The sequence below is a fragment of the Rhipicephalus sanguineus genome, chromosome 4, assembly GCF_013339695.2.
Source record: "Rhipicephalus sanguineus isolate Rsan-2018 chromosome 4, BIME_Rsan_1.4, whole genome shotgun sequence".
Classification (NCBI taxonomy): Eukaryota; Metazoa; Arthropoda; class Arachnida; order Ixodida; family Ixodidae; genus Rhipicephalus; species Rhipicephalus sanguineus.
Window position 1 is genome coordinate 28,324,365 of NC_051179.1, and position 6,180 is coordinate 28,330,544.

Consider the following 6,180-nt stretch of genomic DNA (forward strand, 5'->3'; position numbering starts at 1 on the left):
TCAGTTGCTGGATGCGCTTCGTCTCATCGTTCGTGTCTGCCTTCTTTGTGAACTTTGAATCGCTGACTTTTTCATCCATTATGTTCTAACTAATCCCTACAGAAGATCTTCTGAGAGGGTAAGGCATTGCGTAGCCATCTATAGTATGATATAGCAAGTGGGCCGGAAAGGGATGTGATTGTGAGGAGGAGTGATATGTGGGGGTGAGGAGGGGAGAAAGGATGAGGGGAGAGGGTAATCATAGCATAGCAATGTATGGAAAAGTATAGCAAGGGGTGAGAAAGAAAAGTGAGGATGAGGAGGAGTGATTTGAGGGTAAGGAGGATGGCAGAGTGTAAAGCATAGAATATACTTGTATATTATAGTAAAGCAAGGAGCGGGAAAGGCAAGAGAAGGTGAAGAGGAGGGAAAGGAGGAGGGTAATGCAACCAGCGCCGCTGTTTCCTCAGTCTTCGCACCATAGTACGGAGCTGCCCCAATGTTAACGCGACAGCGTTAAAGAGCTCGTTTCACAGAAATTCCGGTGTCGGTGTCGGCTTTGGCGGCGGCGTCGTTGTCCGTGAGCTAAAATTCGAGACAGATGCAAATAAGTAAATAATAAAAAATCTTCGGCCCGTCTGAGCATCGAACCCAGGCCTTGTGCATGACAAGCTGCTGTTCAACCACGAAGCCACACCAGTGCTTGAAACTGCTTCGTAAAATAACGCTATAAGAATGTCATGTATTGGGAGGGGTCGCCTTAAAACATGTAGGGTAAGGCGGTGCAAAATGCGACAAAAATGTGAAAATAGTGAATATTATTTTTTATTTCACTTGTTACGCACCATAAAACATCAACGCCCGAACTTTCTTTTGGGTACGAGGTATGTGCTACATAAATATGGCGATGTTGGGACTGTTGAAGTTTGAAGTTTATTCTAACATCACGAAAATACACGTGACATGGTTCATAAGTATTACAGAAGGAGGTCCCGAAGTAAACACTGTCAGGAGGACCTCCTAGCGATATTGTATTGATAGCATAATGAAAGCATATTAGAAACACGAAAAAAAAACAAGAACACAAAAAAAGAAAACAAAAGGTTATTTAAAAAGAAAAAAGTTTATTTTAAAATGAAACAAAAATGCACCAGATGTCTCACTTTACCCCAATCTGCGGAGCAAAGCGAGACGCTGCGTGGGGCGAAACGAGACGGTGTGAAAAAATTTCATCCCTTCAGTTCTTACACTACAGCACATGAAATTCACTCCGTGGGCCCTCACGCAGTCTTCATGAACACAGTCTTTGCACTCCACGCATTGAATCAATAGAACCCGGCGCTGTGTTACTCCAAAACTCTCGAACAACATTCAGTTCATTTTTCAAGTCGTTTTCTACGCAGGAAGCTCTAGATGATATCCTGGTGCACGTCCGCACCATCCTAAACAAAAGAATATTATACATAATGAGCGTAAATAAATGGTTCACTCAATAAGACACTCTCTAAGACAATTCAATGTCTTTTTGTCGCGTTTTGCCCCTCTCACATGTCCATATTCAAAAAATATTTCCCCTTTGGCCCATGGCACCGAATGAACTAAACTTTTGGGGGCATGTACCTAACAACGTAAATATTTGCGTTGTTGGACTGACGCCGGAGTAGCTTCATGCACGCATCAAAATTACGCCCCTTTTCGGCGGGTCACGAACACACTGACACTGCTGACATCAGCCGCGCAATTTTTCCCGCGTGAACGCTGTGAGCGATCGTCAACTTTTACACAAAAACGTCGAAAACTACCGGCACCTATCGCTGAAATAGAGAAACGAAGAAAAGGTACTTTTTGTATTAGCTGTAGAGGGCGGCAAAGTCAAAATGTCGGGTTTTGCCCCGCGTCTCATTTTGCCCCGCCTTACCCTAATATTGCGTGGCAGAATTTTAGAATCGCGCCAGGCGTCAAATTATCTGAATTGAGCAAAGAGAGGGTGGTTTAAATGGGCACTAAAGGCAAATAAAAATTTACGTCAGAGTGAAAGGTCAATGTTTGAGAACGCCTAAAACGTCAATATTATAAATAGCAGTGCTCTAGTAATCAAGAAATTAAAGGGAGTGTCTACCGCTCGGAAAAATTTTTCTGATTGTGGTGAAAATGAGAAGATCGTTCGTCACATCGGCGGCAACGAGCATGCTTTTGCCCCACAAAAAAGTAAATATATTATTAATTCGATGTTGAAAATCGTGAAAGAATGACCGCTAGCGTCACCCAACGGCGATGTGGTTCAATCCACTGGTATGACAAGAAATCCTCGAAAGTAGACTCATTTTGCTTAAAAACAAACATGTATAACGTGAAATTGTATTTTACGCACTTGAGGCACCTTTCGGTTGCGTCAGAGAGTAATTTTATGCCTTTTTTTTCCTCACGCATCCAAAAAGGCGCCCGGTGGCGCTGCTTGCGGCGCCGTCTTCGATTTTTTCTGCTTCAACTCATGCGCTATGCCATGCGGCTCTCCGCGCTGGTCGCACTGCGCCGCTGTATTGTTGATAGGATGTCTCACATGTCCTGCGCTGTGAAGGCGCGCATATATTGTCTCTTTTTGATGAATCGACTTGGCTTGGATTGCGGCAGCAGAGCTAAAATAAACGCATAGACTGCGATTACAGAAAAACAAGTGTTCTGTAATCGTATAATAAGGCATTATTTAACCACTAGCGCGCTGAAAACCACTGTTACATTCATAGTGTTCAGCGAAAATAAAGTAATCCTACAGAAATCAGATGTGCTTTCGGTTTTAATTTTTACCGGCACAACAATCGTCATCGCGTCCACCAACCAGTGTTGTGGGCATGTTTCACGCCAATGGAAGAAGACCGAACGCAGATGGAAAAATTCTGTTTTAAAAATTTCTACTCACTGTCCAGAGAAACCGCTGCAAGGTTGGACACTTCAGACGGTACGCTTTCTATTGCGGTACAAAACAGAAAAGCGATGAAGGACGGTAGACAGTCCCTTTAAGGTAAATGTAGGACACTGTATGCGCCAGCAGTGGGACGTTTTGGAACGAGTCCGATGGCTTCAAGAGTTCCGAGTACAAATTATCACTAGTAGTCAAGCTACTCATTATAAAAAAGAACATTCCGAGATTTGCAAGACGTTGTGCAACACGGGTTGTGCAAAAGTTTCGTTTTCGCCGGGCTGCGCTCCGCTCGCGCGGTCGCGTCTCAGTGGTAGTTTCGTTATCGCGTACTGCTGTGTGTGCCTTGCACGCTCGTGAAAGTCGCTCTAGCGGAGACTCCGACAAAAGGCCGTGGCCATGCGATGTTGTGTAATGTGGCCTTGAGAGCAGAAACCACGACGTCCGCTGCCGGGCAGTAAAGGCGGGCAATGTTGCGCAAGGCAAATGCTACGTTAGGTCTTCTCAGGTGCATGATTTGAAATGCGCTAACGCTGTGCGGACCACCTAAACCTGATTTTTTCATTAATAATAAGCATTTCCTTGGCACGAAACAAGCACTGCGAGGTTTCTGACATGCTATTTCAACAATCAACGTCGACTTAACATTTGCCTTTAGTGTCCCTTTAAAGCTGCCCAACCATTACAAAGTGCACAGATGCGCGTGGCATTTAACTGACGCGTAGTGAGTACTTCGGAAATTAGCAAATGGAAGAATAATGGCGTAGTGGGCGCTTCGCAACTGCACTTGCAGTAGACATTCTAGGATAGTTCGAAACAGCCAATGTTACGCGCACGAACGTTCGTTTCCGCGCGGCACGGTTGAAAACGATGTGCACGGGGCCCGATTATGCTGTCGCGTTCTACTCTTGAAGGCGAAGTAAGGCTCGCTTCACTACGTCTATTGTTTTGTACAACCTAACTAGAAGCATTGGGGCGTCATTTTATCTATGCAGAAACATATTTCGTGTTTCTGTGGGTGTAATGAGTTTGAAGGGCATGATTTTCGCAGCACCCTACGAGCAAGAAACATATCGTGTACAAAGTCAGCTTACAACTAGAAGCCACTGCATTTGCAGCACAGAAATCAGGTAATGAAATGGGAAATTTTTATGGTTAATTTTAATCTGAATACTAACATCTGTGTCTTTCAAAATCGTTGAATGTCTTCCCATACCTCTTTACAAGTACCCTACTTTGCTGAATTTCTGTAGTTCCCTTTCTCATCTTGACAGCTTGGTAGAAAAGAGTAGACTCAGGTAAATTTACAAGTAAACAATCAGAAAACAGTTCTCGCAGAGTGTGCCGAGAAATGCCCTTGAGTTCTGGGGCCGTTGCCTCACTGCAAAGGGAGAGCGATGGGAGTTGAAACATTGAAGGACCCTAAAAGCGGTTAAACCAGCTCAAGAAAACTGGCGGGTGACTTCCCGCTGAATTGATAAAAAACGCAGGCCTGTCGTTGTGATGGCGATGACAACCTCACTACTGTGGGAGAGGGACAAAAGAGAGACGGACGGTCGCTAGAAAGCTCATCTGGATCAGAGCCACACGAAAGCCAGGGACTCAGTCTGTCAGTTATAAAATGAAAATACACCAGTTAAAGAAGTTTTGGCCCCTATTCGCGACCAACCTGAACGTCATACTGTAAAGCGCCCTTTTAAATAAGAAAGTAGAAAAAATCACAACAAGAAACTCCCGGAAAACGTCCACATGTACACATTCATTGTTATCATGCGAGCGCGACAAATCACTATAACTCCGCTTCTACCGGACCGATTTCAAAAATTTTTGCAGCAGTCGATTCGTGAGGCCGTAACGACGCACATTCTACACGCGGTTTGCTGTGCGCGCAGGACGAATCTGCCATACACTCCCCTCAGGCAGAGGAAGGCCAAGCGCCAGCAAACGAAGTTTGCTGTGCGCGCAGGACGAATCTGCCATACACTCCCCTCAGGCAGAGGAAGGCCAAGCGCCAGCAAACGAAGTTTGCTGTGCGCGCAGGACGAATCTGCCATACACTCCCCTCAGGCAGAGGAAGGCCAAGCGCCAGCAAACGAAGTTTGCTGTGCGCGCAGGACGAATCTGCCATACACTCCCCTCAGGCAGAGGAAGGCCAAGCGCCAGCAAACGAAGTTTGCTGTGCGCGCAGGACGAATCTGCCATACACTCCCCTCAGGCAGAGGAAGGCCAAGCGCCAGCAAACGAAGTTTGCTGTGCGCGCAGACGAATCTGGCTACCTCCCCTCAGTCAGAGGAGGACAGCGCCAGCAAACGAAGTTTGCTGTGCGCGCAGGACGAATCTGGCATTAACCTCCCCTCAGGCAGAGGTCGGCCAAGCGCCAGCAAACGAAGTTTGCTGTGCGCGCAGGACGATCTGGCATTACCTCCCCTCAGTCAGAGTCGGACAAGCGCCAGCAAACGAAGTTTGCTGTGCGCGCAGGACGAATCTGGCATTAACCTCCCCTCAGTCAGAGTAGGACAAGCGCCAGCAAACGAAGTTTGCTGTGCGCGCAGGACGAATCTGCACTAACCTCCCCTCAGTCAGAGCGGACAGCGCCAGCAAACGAAGTTTGCTGTGCGCGCAGGACGATCTGGCATTAACCTCCCTCAGTCAGAGTCGGACAAGCGCCAGCAAACGAAGTTTGCTGTGCGCGCAGACGAATCTGGCATTACCCTCCCCTCAGTCAGAGTCGAGCAAGCGCCAGCAAACGAAGTTTGCTGTGCGCGCAGGACGAATCTGTGCATTAACCTCCCCTCAGTCAGAGTCGGACAAGCGCCAGCAAACGAAGTTTGCTGTGCTCTGTCCAGTTTGCTGTGCGCGCAGGACGAATCTGTCATAAGTTTGCTGTGCGCGCAGGAGGAGAGTCAAGCGCCAGCAAACGAAGTTTGCTGTGCGCGCAGGACGAATCTGGAGAGTTTTGCTGTGCGCGCAGGACGAATCTGTCCAGTTTGCTGTGCGCGCAGGACGAATCTGTCCAGAAAGCGCCAGCAAACGAAGTTTGCTGTGCGCGCAGGACGAATCTGTCCAGTTTGCTGTGCGCGCAGGACGAATCTGTCCCAGAGTCGGCCAAGCGCCAGCAAACGAAGTTTGCTGTGCGCGCAGGACGAATCTGTCACAGAGAAGCGCCAGCAAACGAAGTTTGCTGTGCGCGCAGGACGAATCTGTCCAGAGTCGGCCAAGCGCCAGCAAACGAAGTTTGCTGTGCGCGCAGGACGAATCTGTCAGAGAGTCGGCCAAGCGCCAGC